The 20,040-nt window shown below is 44.2% G+C and overlaps 1 protein-coding gene across 4 annotated transcripts in view; it reads right to left on the bottom strand.

The window, feature by feature from the left end:
• Positions 1-20,040, bottom strand: part of Dgk (diacyl glycerol kinase 1) — a 563,049-nt gene that overhangs the window by 322,471 nt on the left and 220,538 nt on the right. For all 4 annotated transcript variants that reach the window (XM_050179474.3, XM_050179478.3, XM_055071476.2 and 1 more), the window contains exon 3: positions 12,531-12,560. The gene's annotated coding sequence lies outside the window, so the exon portion shown is untranslated. The remainder of the gene's footprint in view (positions 1-12,530; positions 12,561-20,040) is intronic.

Raw genomic sequence — 20,040 nt, 5'->3', positions numbered from 1 at the left:
ATCGTATTGTAAAAATGATGGACTGACAGCTGCATAAGACACGCCAGCATGGGTTCTTGATGCGTCAGTGAAAAATTCCGGGCGTGAGTACCTTAACTGAAGTTCTAGGCAATCCATTCGGATCAGGGCCTCTTGAGCGTGGGTTTCTAACATGTACAAACGACGTGTCACATTTAATGAGCTGCCACTGCCACGGCGGTAAGAGGTTTGCTGGGGCCTTTAGACGAGGTTTTAAAAGTAGGACGCCCATTCCACCACTAAGCTTCCTCACACGCAGCGAGAAGGGCTCCTTTGTTGTGGGTCGGCTATGAAGCAGTGCGGTACAGGTCATATATTTTACACTAGCACGGATGTTCACTAGAACACGGATGTTCTGCGTTCGAATGTACTTTGAGCGAATATGTAAAGCTAGGATATGACATTTGCACGTTAAGTGACCACTCATTCGATTCTGTGTACAGGCTTTGTATAGGACTTGTCTTTGAAAGGAAGCTTTAGCTCGGGCGCAAATCCAACGTGGCCTATTGAAATACTCGTGAAACGCAAAAACGTTTTTCTGAGATAGCCCCCGGACAATTTTAATGAAATTTGTTGCATTTGAGAGAGAAAATTCAATTACGGCGACTGTTGTAACTGGAATTTCGATTTAGGGCTTACATATTGTTACAAGTATTTTCAAAAATTCGAAAGTTCGTAAAAATAGAAGCACGAAGTTTACAAATCAATAGCTCTGTATCAAAACAGATATCGCGGTTCTGTAAACGGCATCCATTAGATCATTGAAAGCGGACAAATTTGGTATGTCATTTTACCTCTTACGTGAATTTCTTACGTTGTGTACAAGGGTTCTACAAAAGCTGTATTTCCATATTACTAAATTTTTTTAGATCCATGTGTAACATATCAATTTTGTTTGCTTTAGATGTACTATTAGATGTAATTCACAGAATTCTGGTATCATTTTTCATTGCTGAGTTAGAGTTGTAAACATGATTGTTTCGTTTTCTGAATTTTTTTGCCACTTCTTAATAAAAAATTGACGGCCTCAATCAAAAATTTAAAACGAAATGTCACTAAATTTTAAGTTTTTGTTTTAAATGCAACAAACCTCGCCAAATTTTGTGCACTGGTTGCTGAGAAAAACGAATTCTCCTTTTACGTGTATTTAGATAGGAGCACCCGAGCTAAAGAGAGAGAGAGAGAGAAAGCTTTATTGTCGCTTACTGGATTACCGAGCAGGTGGCCTCAGACAAGGCCGCCTCTGTCAACGTGCTTGATGGCGGTTGAGATGTACGCTGCCAGGTATTCCTGTTCCTCATATGTAGTGGCTGTAGTCAGCCACCTGGGGTTTGGTGGTAAGGATAAAGAGGTGGGATAAGGAAGTCTAGGAGGGGGCGGGCAGCATATCCACAAGATATGATTGGTGTTAGGCCGGTCGCCGCAGTGTATGCAAGGAGGGGTTTGGTGGTAAGGATAAAGAGGTGGGATAAGGAAGTCTAGGAGGGGGCGGGCAGCATATCCACAAGATATGATTGGTGTTAGGCCGGTCGCCGCAGTGTATGCAGGGAGGGGTTTGGTGGTAAGGATAAAGAGGTGGGATAAGGAAGTCTAGGAGGGGGCGGGCAGCATATCCACAAGATATGATTGGTGTTAGGCCGGTCGCCGCAGTGTATGCAAGGAGGGGGATTTTCTGTGAGACCGTGGAGAAGGTGAAGCCGGGCTAGTGTTGGAAGGGTGTCTGTGCTTTGCGGGTGATGGTGCCTTGACGTGTGATGTTGGGATGCAGGGCAGGGAATAAGTGGAGCGAATGCATGTGTGGCTCGGGGGAAGGTTAGGTTGTGGTGTTCGTCTGGGTAGATCCAAGGATGACGGGACCCCGGAAAAGAGTTTCTCGGGCAAGCAGGTTAGCTCGTTCATTACCCGGCATACACTGGTGACCTGGGATTAAGATGAGTTCGACATGTGAGTGTAGGTCGCGTTGTATATGGGGAGCGATGCCGTGTAGGAGCGAGTTATGTATCAGTCGCCAGCAAGCTGCCATGGAGTCCGTGAAAAAGAAAAGAGCGCGAACAAACGTCGGCATGACTGGCAAGCACCTTTCATGCAAGTAAACACGCCAAGAGCGACAAGAATGTATCTCTCTACGCAAGCGCTCACTGGAGAAATACTCGGGCTGGGCCTGCAAGGTCAGCATCTCACTTTCAGAGCCTTCGCAGTGTCACGAAGCCGTCTGACGATAACAGACACTGATAAGCGTGCAACACAGCCCAAACGAACAGGAACAAAAGGCGCAAAATACGAGGACACGGCGGTGACTCCTATTATTATATTTATTATTAATTATATTATTATGAAATTTTAAAGCTTATATACATTGGACAGGAAAGGAAGAAGTGGAGGAAAAAGGAACGGAAGAACAAGATGACAAATGTCAAAGAATAAAGCAGAACACACACAGTACAGGTCATGCACGGTATAGTCACGCTTCCAAAAAATGTTAAGATAGAAGACATAGTGTGTGAGGTCTTGTCATTTCAAAACATGAATAAGGTACAAACGTGAACCTAGGTTCGTTACTTCTAGAAAAGTAAGGAGAGCACGTTGAGCCTGATCACGTGGAAACGCGCAACCAATGGGGTACAAACATTCATCGAGTGTCGTACACCACAGGCCTAGGAGATGATAGTCCCTCACTAGCGAGATGCGCTGCGCAGTGAAAGCGGGACACTCCAATATCAGGTGCTGAAGTGTCTCGCACCAACCGCAATATGTACATACATGATGGACTGTCCACATGTCCTTGTCAGCATAAACGTTCGCCCATTTTCACAAAGGCAACAGTATAATTGTGCTCTAGCGCGACGAGTCAAACCCCGACCGCGAACACGGGTTGGGAACGTCCTATTTGCGACGCGCTGGCCTGGATGCTGCTTGAGTAGGTGGCGACGAATCAGCACACGAGCGTCATCAAGCTTGTACAAAATTTCTGGGTAGACATAGTCGTTATAAGCGACTGTTGAAGCCAGCCGATCAGCTTCTTCATTCCTGCGATCCCTACGTGTGAAGGTATCCACTGGGAAACGAGAGATGACCAAGGTATTTCATTAGGAAAACATCACGCACATATAAAGGAACGAAATGTCTAACAAAAACCAAACGCAAAACGCAGGACACGCGCAGGACGCAGGGCAAGCTGCAATGATGTAATGAAAAGTAAAACTATCAAGATTGATGCAAGTAAATAAAGTTCTTTCGCGTGACTGCACACTTATGGATGTGCCATCCTTAATTCATCCGTTGTAGTTCTTCCGCCATCTCTTTTTCGAAATGGCTTGCATGCTTGTACATTATAGCTGTTTCTTTCAAAAATGGTACACACCATATGATGTGCAATGCACCGCAACATGCAGTGCCGCGATCCCATTCAGAGATAGTTCAAGCCCTCTAAGTCTAACATTAACACTGCGCTTCGTTTGTCTAGTGCATTCATTACCAAACGACAATGGAATTACGTACACAAACCCTTCTACTCACACGATATATTTGGTGACATTATTGACGCTACATCTGCCTTTATTTGTTTGCTTATCCGCCAACAAACCTGTGCCCATATTTTAAGAAACAGCTGTAATCTACGGGCATGCAAGCCAGTTCGCAAGAGCAATAGCGGAAGCCAACAAGATGTATGCTGTGTCATGTTTGGTTAATTACGTATGGAAGCAACTTGTGTACCCACCCCTGCAATGCCTCACAATGAGACTGCAGTATATATGAATGAAGTATAGGGATGCTGAACGCATACGTGGACCATCGGTGATTCTTCATGAGGAGGAATTTCACTACTAGCATCAATATTGAGCTTTACTTTCATCATATCATTGCGGCATGCCCTGCGTCCTGCGCATGTGTTCTTTTTTTGCATTTAGTTTTTGTTGGACCTACGGTTCCTCTATGTGACTAATGCATTCTTTTTTTATCAGTAGAGAGTCAGCGCCGTGTCATCGTTATTTCTGCTTGTTGTCCTTATTCGCTTGGGGCTGTGTTACGCGTTCAAAATGAAGCAACCAAGGACCTCGATAGTGTTAAAGCTTAAGTACAGTGTGCCTCTGTACAATGTGCCTCTGCCTCTGCCACGCCTGTAGCCAATATAGAAAATTTCGTATATCAACGTCGTCGGCGACACAACAACCCTAATGAAGCGCTAAATGAAGCGGTCTAATGAAACAGTAGAATTGACTAACAAAAGTGTGGCAGGCTGTCACCCTTGTTAGGTGAAGGAAAATCTTACGTACGTGACTGTGGGTGACTGTGAAACGTCACAGTCAATTTTAAGTATCATGCAGCAATACCTGATCTGAAAAGCAGAAGGCAAGCATTTTTAAGCATGAAATACTTTTAGCTCCCATTGTCGGAGACCTTCAAGTCACCTTGAGCCAAAAGCCAGCACCTTTATCCGGGCAAGCTGCGAGAACAAAACGAGATAATCCGGGCAACCAGCCAAAGCATAAAAAAATACGGTCTCTGGCCCCCAACCGTTTCTACAAGACCGCATTACATATGCTTGTTACTGCCCAAACAAGCTACAAAAATAATTGATTCCTAGTTCTTCCTCATGTTTGTTCACAATATCACTCAAGCTGTAACTTCTAGTACGCTGAAGTTTTATTTGTCACTTCAAATAGGGGGGGGGGGGGCCACGTTCAAAAGGCAAGTACCGGGCACCATACTTTTTATTGTCATCTTTTGGCACTGAACGCCAGCGGTCCGTGAGTTCCGCGGCGCGGGTATTGCGTTGTCTCGAGAGATGGCGCCACGTTGCGTGGCGCCTACTTCAGGCGCTTCCACCCGCAGCGGCGGCTTAGCGGTTATGGCATTCCGCTGCTAACTACGAGGACGCTGGATCAAACCTTTGCTGCGGCGGCCGCATTTCAATGGAGGCGAAATGCGAAGAAGCCCATGTCCCGTGCATTGGGGGCACGTTAAAAATACCCTGGTGGTCAAAATTAATCCGGAGTCCTCCGCTACGGCGTTCTTCATAATAAAATTGTGGTTTTGGCAGATAAAACCCCAGAATACAAATCATTCTTTTTGCTGGGCAGTGCACTCTCTCTCCATGGCATCTTTCGCTGCCTGTCATGCGGCCTTCAGTCGCTTTTCTACTAGATGTGCCGCGTCCATATGGACCAGTGCACAGTATGGACTGTGGTGTGGTGTGGTGGTGTGAGTGTGCCGTTGCGATCATGCACTACATTTTAAGATTGTGGCTAGTATGATCTCCAACCAATCTGTTTTGCCGATTGCCGTTTCATGCTTACGTCTACTCTAGATTAGGGCAGAGCCAGCAATTTCTTTAACGAGGCTAGTCGGCAAGTTCCGAACTCTTTGCTGAACAAAACTCGCACGTCAAATCGGTCTCTGGGTGGAAGCGGCTAGGCAGAAGTGCGTGTAATTTCGCTTGTGTACTGGCAACAGAGCAAGCTCGCCGCAAATTTCAATGTGGCCTCACGCAGTGCTCACGCAAAATACTGCGCGCACTAACTGAGGCATGCGCAAATGCACCTTGTAACCGAAAACAAGTTCCTTTGCTGCACAAAGACCAGCGCTAACAAATCGATAACAAAAGACGATAACGATTTCTCAAATTTCATTTTCTATCATTTCCCCCGCGTTGAAGAGCCAACTCTATACCGTGGCAATTTTAGTTTCCAAAACATCGACCAAGGCTTCGCGAAATGTGGCATTCGTGCAGTATGACCAAAAGCTTACACAGCACTAAACAATAAAGCGAGAAGCAGATAATTAACCTAGTTTCTCAAACATTTTATCATATTGAGTCCAGAGTTAAGCCTTGTTTTGTGAGCTGGCTTAAAACTTTGCGATCGCGTACACAAACATACACATCTGGTACCCACTGCTGAGCACTGCCTGAATTCTTATCACGCAGCGGAGGACAGCAGCGTGGAAAAGAGCGCGAGGAAGCTTCGCGTCCAGGATGGATTATAGGCAGACTTCTTCGTTCGATCCTTCCAGTTCGCCATCCCGGCTCTCCGGCGGCAGACTCCCAGCAGAGCTATAATTAGGTCGCTGTAGTTCGGGAAAAGTGGCTCGATAAACGGTGTTAATCCTTAGTAGCTCGGGCGGATGAGATGCAAGAACGCTGTCGCGGCGCGCGAAGGTTGACGACCATCTTCGCATCTGTAGAACGGGTGTGATCGCTGTCGAGGCTGGTACTGAGTCTCAATAATGAAGTGCAGCGTTGTGGCAGATAGAGCAAGATACGGCTTATTGCGGGAAGAATGCATTAAACTATTCCCTTTACATGACTGGTTTGAGGTCAGCCGGTGTACGCGTTAGCTAGTTACAATGGCGAAAGAAGCGCCAGCAGTAATTTGGGCTATATACATGTACACAGAACATCTCTGCTGCCTTCATTGTTGACCTCCAAATTGCAACTTTGTACATAGCGGTTGTCGCGATCTACACCAATATGAGCCGACAGCACAAAGACAGCGCTTTCGCCTTCCACCGTATTGCACGGTTTTAGTTCATTGACTGGAAGCGAAGTATACTTTTCTGTCCTCTCTCTAATCCCCAGGGAAGGCTGCTAAGGTCAGCTTATATTAGAAAGAAAAAAAATCGTTTTTTTTTTTCATATGACACACCTGTGCCAACGGACTCTAAACAGTTACAGCGGCCACGCTGTCCCGGACAATGAGGGGACCGTCGCCTTCAAAGAAAGCTCAATATCGCGAAATTTCTGAAGAAAAGCGATCGAAACGAACACCGAGACTCCGTCTCTCCACATTTAGTGGGTCAAGTGCTCCTAGTTGCCGACAGGACTGTGGAAAGAAAGATCGTAGAAAAAGATACGCACGCAGACACGAAGTAGGTGGGCTCATCCTTCCACTGGAAGCATGAAGATTGATTAAAAGAAGAGAATTTCTTTTTTTACTTACTTCCTTTTCGTTTAATTTGAGCGCGTAGCGCTACAATGTGTCGGCCACGCGAGACTCGCTCACGGATGGTTGACAAAACGTTTCGCCTTCGTCGTTCGGCCCGCGCTCCTTTTGTTCGTGCTTGCGAACAATGGATGAGACCGGAAAATAAGCTGCCCGGCCACCGGCCATTGCAGCAACGCCTGCCTACACGGTCCCTTCCTTTTTGATCCCCTGCTGGGAGCAGCAAGAAAACGGGCACGCAGGAACAACAATAGGCGTGGAGAGGAAAGAAGAGAACGTGTCCTAAACTAGCAAAGCACACAAATAAGCAATGCACAGCGCCCAGCACACACCATCGTCACACGACACATGCGAGGATGCGGCATTCGTTCTGGTCGTGCCTTTTAGTGACAGTGAAGAAGAGGAACACTTCCACTGGCAAAGCGTACGTGAAAGAATACAAAACAAAGGAAAATGATAAATATACGTTCTTTTACCGTGAATATTCACAATAACCCTTATTCGGGAAGAATAAATGCTCATTTCTGCGATACGAGAAGAGGTTTGAAATACTCAACGTAGAACTTCCTTTTGCCGTTAATATTCGTTAAAGAGACAGAAATAAAGATTGAACGTTCTTTCACCACAAACCATTACAAAGGATGGATGAAAAACGCGATATTTAATTTCTGTGAATGTAGACAAAGAGAGGAAACAAAATATTTCGTTCTTTTTTTTTTCTGAGGACAGAACATTCTTCTACGTTCTATGTTCTCTTCAATGTATTCAATTCTATCTATGTTCTCGGACAGATGTGCAGTTCAAGCTGATCTTGCAAGCGGTCTCAACTGCGCTTTCAGTCTGAGCCAGTTCCGCAACACTGTTTTATTTCATGTCACTGTGAGCATTGATGCGTCGTTGACAGCAATGAACATGACCATGGCACATGAAAAAAGCAACCTGGAAGCGATCAGCACTATCCGCGCCCATCGGCCTAAGTGAGCGCTGTATATAGAGAAAGGCTCATGCACGAAATAATTAATGGGAACAAAATAAAATCGTGAAATAAGAATAAAGACAGACTATAAGAATGGAGCGAAATGTTGAAGAGTTGACAGGAATTACGACGATGAAATTATAATTAAAAACGACAGTGGCAAGTGCGATGGAACGCCTGCTCATACTTTGATTTCAAACCTCTCTTCGATGCACGAGAAGTGCAGGGTGGACACCCTCTATCTGTGTGTGTGGATGAAAAGGCCAGCAGGATGAATCAAAGAGAAACGCGACGAGACTAACTAAAAATAGACATGCACTTGGGAAAATCTTGACAGAGCAGTACATAATAAAAAAACCGCTTGGCTAGAGACCCCGACACTATAGAGATCAGGCCCAGCCCTACATTTGGCTCTGGAAAGAACTGTGCGACGTTCACAAGATTCCTTTCTTCTAGTGCGCTCAAGAAAAGGAGAAAGCATTAGGGGCGCTCCATGAGCACCCGAAGATCCGGAAGCAATCCGCATTTGTCTCCACAGCCTCGACACATTACTGATATTCAAGGACTCGCGCGTGGTTGCCCGGACAACGGGTACACATTCGGAAGAAAATCCGTGGCACACTGGATAGCGGAAGAAGAGCTTCCGAGTGGACGGACGCTGGAATAACCGTCAGCAGAGAAGGAACGCCGCTTCTGTTGGGCTCAAAGAATTCTGTTGATCCTAGGAATCCCGGTAGGTTTGATCCGATTTAAATTGGAAAGAGCTGGTCGAAGACTGGACACGTGTCAGTGGACACGCATGGTCGTATGGCACCAAAAACGACGATTGGCTGTCGACAAGAGGTCGTGATTTCAAATCCGTAGGAGGGATTGAATATACAAGTGGAAATGGGGCGGGTGCATAATGGGCACAGTGGTGATTAACGCTCATAATTTGCTTATTTCAAAGTTTTGTTATTCAGGAGTCGCTTATAGAGCGGCTCAGCCACATGTGGCGGCTTTTAGACCCTTCTCTCACTTTTTGTTGCTATAGATTGTACCTTGTTGTAGCTCTGGCGTTATTGAGTCTTTAGGCTTGGCAGGTTACTCAGGTGTTCCAGTAAGACACGTTCACTTTGAAATGAAACTTTCATAGGAAGCTAGAAAAACAGCCTAGAAAGTCTAAAGCCCTGCCTAGATAAAGATGGCATTGTTATTAGTGATGACGACCAGTGCTCGACCATTATTGATCTATAGGTCATTAAATTACATATATAAATGTTCGACATCACAAATCATATGTTCTATTAAAACGAGTATCATTTCTATAAATGATGGTTAATTATAAACACCCTCGTCAAAGAAACCACCAATAGAAACACTAATACAGAAAAGGGCTGATTTGGGGTGGTTAGTACGCCTTGACGTAGAGGGAAAAAAAAGTGCAAGGTCGATACAAAAGATGCGCACAAGCGAAATACTATCCGCCTTCACTTAGGATGCACAATGCAACATATAGGATCCAGAAGGGAACGGGAACAAAACTGAAGAGGAAAAGAAAGAGAAGGAAAAGGGTGGCGTGTGTTGTCCCTATATGTGGTTGTTCTTCCTATCAGTCCCCTTTCTCTTCTGTACGTCGTACACTCTACTGTGCACAATAAACGTTGATGACTGTTCGGTTGTAGAAATTGTTCGTATTGAGCTTGCACCGTTTTCTCAATTTCGCAATTAGTTGCAAAGTTCTTCTCACACTGTATACAGCTGTCTCCCCGTACAGTCGGATAAATAGGCCGAAATACAGCGATGCTCACAATGTAAAGTAACTGCATCAAAGTGTCTATCTATGATTCCAATCAGAGATGACATAAATTAATTTTCCCAAAGTACACCGCTGTAGTAAGGTAACTTCCACTGAACGCCTTATGTTTGTGTCTCCAGTAAGTTATGCAGATGACATGGCACCCATTTATAGATAACGACCATAGTGTTAGATACGGTACTCATTATCGCCTATTTCGGTAGTGACTTTATTATTTTATGCAATAAGGTTTTGTTATTATTTGCGACTGTGGTTGTCTGATATATATAACGTGCTTGGAGGGTAATTACGACTTGTATTACGCGCGGCGTCTCCCGTTATCGTCGCGTCCACTTCGCGCCTTACGATAACCACGACGTAATCCCGAAGGAAAGGCGTACAGTACAGTGGAGAATCATCGGATGACATTACAACGCTGTCATCACGCAAAGCAAAATTGAATCGCTTGCGCCACCTGAAGCAATGCCTAAAACACGACGTAGAAACGTTTCACGCGGTTGTCCGCCATTTTAATATAGCTGATCATAATACTGGTTTTCACGCTCCATACATATACCAAGGTCTTCATCTTATGAACAATAAAGTGCGTTTGAATGTGCAAAAAAAAAAAAAAAGAAAGAGGCTGACGACAAAAAGTATGCCAGCAGAACTTGGTTATCTCCTTTCCTGCGTACTGACAACACCTTTAGCGAGACGCAATCAATTTTGCGCCTCCTCGCCTGCTATAATCTACAATCCTTAGCAAGGTATGTTTAGGCCCTACGAAATTCCTACCATTTTATCTTCGCTCCCCTTTTATGCACATGAAGTAGTCTAGGCTATCCTTGTTCTTTCCTAGAACATATGTGATGGTCTTCGTTCTCTCCTATTTCACTTCTCTTTTTTGTTCCAGGCTTTCAACCCCCTCACGCTCCAGCAACTTCACCATTTCTTCGCTCACAAGGTTATGACTACCATCAAAGGTGGAAGAAATACCTGCGTCGGTAAATAATCAATCATACAGAATAAGATTTGTAATTCGTCATAATTCCACCAATTTAAGGCGCTGAAACACCGTTTCGTCTTACCGTACAGGGTTGCCACGTGAGGCTTCAATTGCGTGGGGTTTATATTGCCGGGCTAAGCTGGACATGCGAGATGGCTCAAAACATCACGGATCCCTAGAACAATCTGCCGAATTCTGCGAAGCAACTCTTCCTTTTGTCCATTTGTGCAGTTCGACGGCATTTAAGGAAAGGAACAAACGCACGTCACGTTGTTGCTGAAAAAGCTCACTGCCCAGAAAAGCATCACTGGGTCTTCTTAACTGTCAGTGCTCGGGGTCCTTAGCTGAGCGCACCTAAGACAGCGATTCGCTGGACGGCCGCAGTTTAGAGGCTTCGGGACACTGTTTAAAAAATGCCACACTTACGAATATCGGTACTGGTGTAGAACGAGGCAACCTTTATTTCAAGCTCAGTATGACTTAACAGAGCACAGTGGAATTATGGATATGCGCGAGGCGTTGATAAACATTCGTTTGCATTCGCTTTTATGATGCCAGGGATGCCCGCCGTAGCAACCATAACGACGTGCTCGGGACATAGGATCTGGAAGCCACGGTTGTACAAAACGCAGTGAAATCGTTTCAATCAATCAAAATTTATTGAGCGTCACACTGAGCATTACTTGAGCCGCCTTAAGCGACAGGCACAGATAACGATGACATTTGTTCTTTTTGTAAAATAAAAAGAAACAACTAATAACTATAGCTGCTATGGGTGAATAAGTATTGTTTACAATGCTCAGTTAATGAGCCGGCACTTAATCATAATAGTATTGAGCCCGAAAAGGCTACCATGCAAACGTGAAAGACAAACGCGCGCAAGAAAGTGGATGCCCTGAAGCAACCAGCCGTAGGCACATTTAAGTATCGGCAAGTATCAAACAGCTCGTATGAGCGACAGGCCTTCTTAATTGGGATCCACAGTCCGAATTCAGTTTGTACGTGCAGACATTTCGTCAGAAAACACGCCGACCAATTTTGGCAGTGGCTAGCGATGGCCTGTCGACCAATGACAAACTAATGATTGAAAAACTTTGTGAAGTCGGCCACTGGTTATTTGCTGCATGAAAATATATTTCCTAAAATTAGGAGCAGGTTGAAGACAACCCTCTAAATACGAAACGGCGCGAACATTACGTCGTCTAAGCAGTGCTGTGCGCGAAGTCGTCTTTCGCAAATCACCAATAGCTTTGTGACTTCTAATTTGATGAGCCCAGCTGTAGCTTGCACAGCGCTGGCCAATTTTCGTGAAACAGGGCGCCGACGACAGCGCGAGGAGCTTCGAAGCACTCGACCTCACGGTTTCTTAAGACAGCCGCACTTGTCTGCGAAAAGCTATGCTGCAGGTATCACCCAACGACGTTACTTGTTTCAGAAGAGAAAGCTTGACAGAAAGCGATGCTTAACCAAAACGAAGTTACATTCCTTTTTTTATCTGTTTTGAAAAGAACGACTCTCGGTTCACTACACGTAACCCGTCGCTCAAGGAAACCGTCTGGACAGTGCTTTGGGGCATTCTCTCGTATATATTGTTGCGTGCATTCAGCTTTCCAGTTAACGCTTTTAGAACTTTGAAACTTTCCAGAAGACGGCACTGACAACGCTGTTACGGTTTCCAAATGTAACGTGAATATTCCGCCGCGCTTCGACAGATCGTGCACGGTGAATATCTGTTCAGCAGTTGCATAACGTGCGCGCTACAACTGCATGATGTTGTTGTTGTACATATGCGCAAAAAATAACGTTACTCACGGTCAGGTTGTTCCCAGCGCAGACGATAAACTGCACGAAAGAAAAGAAACAGTCAAGTGAGAATTGCGTGCGAGACTTTTTTTTTATGCTGAAGAACGCAAATGTCTATAAATGAACATGATGGTTGAATTCGCACTTAGAAAGAACCACACAACGTCGGTCACTTAAAGGCACGCGCGAGTCTCGATGATAATACTTACGACATTCGTTGTTCCGGCAAGTATTGAGCTTACTGCTTATATAATTCTCTGTCTTTGTTATTAAGTTTTATTTCTCCTTCCTACGTCACCATTTCTGTTTCTCTTCTGAGGAGTACAGTGTTTATCATATTGAGAGGGAACTACAAGCTGATTGTAGCGTCTACTTTCAGCGCACAAAATAGACCAAGCAGCCGGCATTTCACTCGTCTACAGACGAGAATACATTCTGTTTTGCCGAGCACCCCTTTTTTGTGTTTGTTGTACAAGCAGCATTATGATTCCTTAACACGAGATCTATGCCATTCGTATCTCAGTTTTCTAGAGAAGCATGCTTATTAAGCTTTCTTTAGCTGTACCCAGTAAAAAGGACGAATAGTATATATGTAGACACATTCACTGTTTGATTACACTTTCATTTTCTTACATTTATTCTGCGTAGCGGTCACTTTTGTTTTAAACTTCTACCCTAAAATGTCCTTTTGCTGCACAGTGTACGTGCCCGTTCTCCCCATTCCCTCGGCAAAGCTCCTATCTCCTTCCCCATCTTGCTCGTGCTATTGCAAAGAAAGAATAGGAACGAATAACACTATCAATACAGTTACTTTCCAAACCCAGAAATTCATGTTCCCGACTGGAAGTCTCGCCTGTGTAAATATGTTTTCTGGAATCTGAAGGCCATTAGATAAGAGAACACGACATATAGAAGGCTATCTGTGCTGGACTCGCTGTATGCAAACGCAAGAACGGGAAACGGGAATGGAGCATTTTTGGCGCAATACCATTTGCAAATTGCCTACGATATGTTCGAGGACGCGCACGTTCCTTCGAATGGGGGGAAGGGAGGGGGGGGGGCTCCAGGCCGAATGAAATGCGAGCTCGACTTCCGGAGTGCGTGCGTGCCGGCCCTCTCAAGAGATCACGTGCCAGCTCATAAACAAAGGACGGACAGGCTCGTTTAAGGCTATGAAAATGAGCGACAAAAAGAAATCCACCTTATAACTACGCTGTATGTACTTCAGTCTGCGCAGTTAGTCAGTTTTTATAAAGTACACATTGTCTTAACTAAATGTCCACACGGCTTAAAAACGTAATCGATATATCTAGGCAGATGGCACCAACTGAGTGAAGCTTGCAACATTCTGTATTCTAGTTGTAAATGTCTGTGAACATGCGCCGAAATATTTACTAAATCTAACCTAATGCAGAAATAGACTCAGGGAAGCGAAATTTGGCACTCGAGTGGGTACGATAATGTGCTTTCATTAATAACAAGGCAAGTTTGTAATTTACGGCGAAATGACTGAGCTGTCAGAAAGTTTTCATGGAGAGCTAACAGTAACGACAAGAAGATAAATATTTCAGGTTTTTGGTAAATCTTCTCACCTAAGAAGGTAGGACCTTTTAACTATAGAGAACGCTGTGTGGCTCTTATTTCTTTCCTAAATAGCATTAACTGGATTTAGAGAGCACGACATTCATTTCCAAGGCTTGTACTTTTGCAGCATAAACAAAACATCGTTAAATCACTTGATCTGTGTGTTTCCACGCTCACTCAACTCTAACTGACAAATCAATCTGTACGATAATAATTGCATTAATCGTTAAGCGCTTCTAGCTTATACGAAACCTAGTCGCATTGAAGTAAATGTCTGCTCAGAAAAAGTGGAAGCATTGACACTAGTGGTTGCCCTCGCAGATTCTTCAGCTACTCTGAAGCATCTGTACGCTTATTTAGATATGTGACAGCTCGCCGATCTAAGTTAGACAATTGTCTATGAGGGATGTAAATTGCAAGCGCTTTTTTCTTGCCTCACGGTATTTATGTTGACTAGCTATATTTAACAGCTGGGATTAAACAAATTGAGTAGACTGAGAACCATACAGAAAGATAAAAAAGAAAGCAATTGGCTCGGGTAAAGCCAAAAACCCCAAGAAGTTTACAGGGTGTGGAACTTACCACAGTGCCAAGTCCTTCGAAGATGTAGAGCTATAGCGCTATGACGAACAGAGCTGCCTTCATTATAACGAAGTCCCAAACCGAAGGAACGCTCAGGTACTCCAAGATACTCTTGCTCTAGTTGGCACATGTTATTTAGAACTCAGACAACGTCGACGTGTCTGGTTAGTTGGCGCCGTTTTAGTTACGTATATAGGTTATAAACAAATAGCCCTTGTTTACAGCGTTCTGTTTTTTTTTATGCGGCTAACATGGCTCCCTTTTTTTTAATTTCCCAGTAGTGCAACCATTCGCTTTCCTGTGTGCCGCACTTGTCTCTTCACCGTTAAAGGGCATTACGCTTGCCCCACGGCTCGAAGGCACAAGTGCAAGAAACGCCAAGGGGGCCGCGTTGGCACAGAACTGCTGAGCACGCGGCTTTAAGAGAGCCGCCATGTAGCGTATTTTTCAATGTACGCATTTTTTTTTTTATTTCCATGATCACCGCCCTTTACCACCATCGTCTTCACCACTCTTCAACGAACAGTGGCAAGCAAGAATGCTGCAGCTCAGGCGGTACTTTGCATTTCCTGTAAATAAAACTTCTCTGTTTTGTCTTTGAAAACGGCGACAACCTGCACTCTCTATAACGGACTTTGTGGTGAAGAAGTCGTTTTTTTTTATTGATATGGTATAAGGAGATGTTGATGCACAATTTAAGAGAGAGAGAGAGAGAGAGAGAAGGGAAGAAGGAAAGGCAGGGAGGTTAACCAGACTGAGTCCAGTTTGCTACCCTACACGTGTGGAGGGGAATGGGGAGTGAAAGAGACAAAGGCGCACGCTAGTCCTTAGCTTTTGAATGAGTCTAGCCTGCAACATACAGGGTTCAAGATTACATATCAAATAAGCTTTTAATACAAGCACCAGAAATTGCCAAGCAACGTTTTCCCAGTAGCACTATATGACGTAAGAAATACTTGGTACATACAATATATAAGTTAAATGACTGCACAGTTCAGCAGAAGAAAGTCTCAAAAATACAAATGATACTGTTGCCTAATCATACATTCTCCAGTCAGCGGATGGTACATACATTGTGTAAATATGTTATCACACATAGTCACAACAGAACAGTCAACATAATCCACAAGCATATACATATATACAGCGATATTGAAATGAAAGGAACATTAAAACCGTTAATAAAGGCCAGCAATTCCACTGTCTTCGAGAAACGTTTTAATGCTCTTAAAGCGCTCCTCTGCAACGCCGTTGTTGGCCAATGACCCAAAAGTTTCTTTAAACTGGAAGGTCTGCGGTCTGATGTAGTTAGGGTTGATTTAAGTCAGCGACTTGGTGTGTCGTGATGTGGGCAATCTAGAAGGTGGTGATGTATATCTTCATCTAGAAATCCGCAATCACATTCGGGGGTTTCCGCACGGCCAATTCTATGTCAGAAATGTTTTGTGTAGGCAGTACCTAGCCTTAATCGATGAATAAGGGTTTCCATATTTTTGTCTAATGACAACGAAAATTTGAATTCGATAAACGGATCAATATGATAAAAATTCGTGCTCTTGTGATTCTGGTCAAACCACGTATTTCTACACATTATCAAAGACGTTGTCCTTATAATGCAGCGTAATTCATTATTTGATATTGGGAGCGAAAGTGCATCATCTTTGAGGTGCGCTTGTCGTGCTGCTTCATCGGCTACTGTGTTGCCAGGAATGTTACAATGCCCTGATATCCCCTGGAATGCTATTTCTTGCTTCAATTGGCTTGCCTTTGTGAGGTCTTTAAGTGTTTCGTATAATATAATATCACTGATTGTTTTTCCTTTCGTGCTGCAGATTGATGTTAGAGCCGCCTGTGAATCGCTGAGAATTACCCATTTTTGCGCATTTCTTACTGACAATATAAATTTTATCGCACATAGGATTGCGAACAGTTCAGCCGTTGTGGACGAAGTCACACGAGATAACTTAAATTATTCTTGTTTGTTGAGGTGCGGTATAATGAATGATGAAGTTCAAGAGGTTGCTGTACTGGAGCCGTCTGTATAGACGTGTGTGTATCCTGAATACCGCATATATACCTGGTATAGTGCTAGTTGTTGAGCAGCTTGAATGAATATGTCTCTTTTTCTGAACATCCCGTCTACTGACGATTCGATTTTTGGAAGTGTAAGCAGCCATGGAGGACATTCGACGTCTGAGTTCCAAATTTCATTTTTCTGCAATATATGAAGATTTTCTCGAATTTCTTTACGAACATAACTTCTATCTCGTTTCATTATGTGTAGAGTCAATGGGTGGCTTTTATGCTGTGTTTGAAGACGGAAATAATGTCGGCATGTTTCTGTAGTTCTCATAACTGGAAACGAGGATTGGCGAGCCTCAGCTTTTACAAGACAGCTAGAAGTCGCTCGTGGAACTCCTAGACATATGCGTAGTCCTAGCTAAAGTCTTTAAGTCGTTTTTCTGACGTGTGGGAATATTCGTGTAAGATGGGTGCGGAATACGCAATTTTTTTGTCGTATTAATGCGTTGTAAACAGTCAGCATGAACGATGCTGATCCCCCCCACAATGTGCCTGCAAGTCTACGAAGTACAGTCACTATTGCATTGACCTCGCTTTCCAGTTTTTTTTTATGTGGGGTGCCCAGGATAGCTGCCTATCAAGTATTATGCCAAGAAATCGATGCTACTGACATTTGAGGGTGTCCTTCTAGATTAAGAGTGAATTTTTTTAACTGCCTCCGAAGAAAGGGCAATACAGCTGTCTATGCGTGTGATAGAACCGTGCCTCTCTCTCCCTCTCAAAAATTGGTTAATGATATTTACACCGTCCTGGAATGTTATCTGAAGCAATTGAAAATTAGACCCAGATGTCCAAATGCTCACATGATCTGCATGAAGTGAAAGTATTCACTGTGATGGCAGTCATCTTCTTAAAGCAGCCACGACACAGTTGAGTAGACAAGGGCTGAGTACGCTTCCCAGTGGTACTCCCTGTTTGACAACATGCTCAGCACTCTTTCCTACACCCATCTGAACAAATATTTTGCGACCTTATAAAAAATTCAGAAATCAATCTCAAGAACCTCCCAGACCTTTCAAGTTCTAACATACTTAGGAGAACATGAACGTTACTAACAGTGTTAAATGCCCTCTTGATGTCTAGGAATACTGCTATCGTAATGTTTCCACGTGCACGTTCATGTCCCACACAGGTTACTACCTCCAATATTGCATCCATTGTGCTTCTGTTGTCTAAAAGCTGCTAAGTAGTTGGACAACACATCTGTTTTTTGTGCAAGTATTGTTCGCCGCTTCGAGTAGACCCGCTTATGAACTAAAATTGTGATATCTGCCACACGCAAAAATTAAAGATTTTTGAAAGTGTTCGCTCAAACACCCTATATACATTATACATTATACCCTGTATACACCCTGTATACATTATAATGAGCTATTTTGAAGATTTTTACTAGCTCTTCTACTGAAATACGGTTTGAGGGTTGTAGATATAGAGTAATCATTGTTATGCACAGCTTACCAAAGGATACTTTACGTGCGATGAATTCTGGAAAGTCCGGAACACTGGACTGCATTTGATAAGATGCTAAGCCCTTTCTGACGCACAGGAACACTCTGGTAACAGCACCTTGTCGAGACGTCTTGTATATCACATAACTCGATAAGCGAAAGTCGTCACTGATTCCCGCCTCTTGAATGCAAAGTATTGGAAAGTTGCATTGTACAAGCAGTTTACGAAAGTCAGCACGCTTCCTTCGAAGACTTTGTATTCCACTGAAATTTGGAGACATTTTTGTAGCGGCTATTCATGTACTGCTTGCCGCAGTTTTAGCCAGTATTGTTGACACAATAGTGCTTCCAGAGGCAACGAGGCTTTCACTTCTCGTAGGTTGTTTGCTTCCGGCAGAGCAGATAGGATTGCCCTAAGAGCTGCGAAAAGAATTGGCAAAATCAGTTGCGTCCCCGATGCGGTGGTATGGTCGCTTTTAATTGGCGTTACCTCTGCAGTAGGTACGTAAAATCGCTGATAAGTAGTTATTCAATGAAATTATGTGTGTCGGCTTTCATAGCTCTCTTTCTATCTCTTTGTCACTCTCTTAATGAAAATTGGCCTACGTGGCACCAAACACGAGAAACGCTACTCTTATAAAACAAAGTCTGTGTACTAATGACCACTTCCAAGTGTAAGAAAAGGAATATGCGTGTGAACCGAAGTCATGAACAAATCACTGAAAAGAGAGGAGCATCCGTGTATTATGGCCGAAGTCATCTGTACGGATTGCCAAACAAGACAGCCGGCAATAGGGGGAACGCACGTGGCAGCTCAGTAACCTGTAAAACTTGGTGCTGGTAGCGCTTCAACCACACGCGATCCGTGTAAACTTCTGCTACGCTATCTGCTGCGCATGCTTTTTCTATACGAAAAGCGATGCAAAGACAAAGCGGTAGGGCGTCGCTCTTGCTGAAGCAGCAAGCTGTCTCGCTGCCGTTTTCTGACTGGCTTTTCTTTTCGGACGCGCTTGAACAGCCATATATAGCTGGAATGAGTAGGAAAAAAAAAAACATTTTGCAGGGTGCTCGGTGGAATCGGCGATACAAAATCACAGCAGCTATTGAGAGTGAGCAGCTGAAGGGTAAACACAGGGAGGAAAGTATATAGCAGCAAAACAAAATGGGAAATAAAGAAAACATCGGATCAAGGATCCGTGCCTCAAAGCGCAAGCGGCCAATCAGCGGACGTATAGCATGCGCGATCTGCTTTCCTTTTTCTTTCTTCGCTAGGAAGCATTACTTATTCTCGCACGCACGTGCCTGCGCGCCCAAAGCAACTAGAAGAAGCTTATTCCAGCAAGAAACAAGAAGGAAGTCGGTGGCTGAATAAAATAAAGGCTGTAGCCATTATGCGCGAAAATACGTGTAACATTGTTCCGGACGTCGCCAGAGCCCCAATGGAATGGAAAAACGATCGTGCCATCAAAGCGAACCGCTTCAGGCGCCGTCCATTCAATCGCGCGCGCATCGCTGAATCGGGAGCCTTAATTTGGCTCGAAAGTGAGACGGCGAGCAAGCGGCGCTGCACGCAGCTTCCATGGATGTTCCGGTTCTTTTGATCTGGCATCCGCGGTTTTCTTTATTCGCAATAATTTTCGCGTTGCCTCTCTAGATCCATTGAATTCCTGGCGATTTAATAAGCCCGCGCAATAGTCGTAATGTCCACACCAGTTGCACTCTGTGATAGCGCGGAGAGGCGCTGTACGCGTGGAAGAGAACGCTTGCAGTGGCTGAACATAGCAGTAGAGCATAGCTGGCCTCAACGAGGGTGCAAGCCGCGA

The sequence above is a fragment of the Dermacentor andersoni genome, chromosome 5 (genome assembly GCF_023375885.2).
Source record: "Dermacentor andersoni chromosome 5, qqDerAnde1_hic_scaffold, whole genome shotgun sequence".
In the NCBI taxonomy this organism is placed as follows: Eukaryota; Metazoa; Arthropoda; class Arachnida; order Ixodida; family Ixodidae; genus Dermacentor; species Dermacentor andersoni.
The sequence above is the reverse complement of the archived record's forward strand: the minus strand, read 5'-3'. Positions and strand labels throughout refer to the sequence as shown.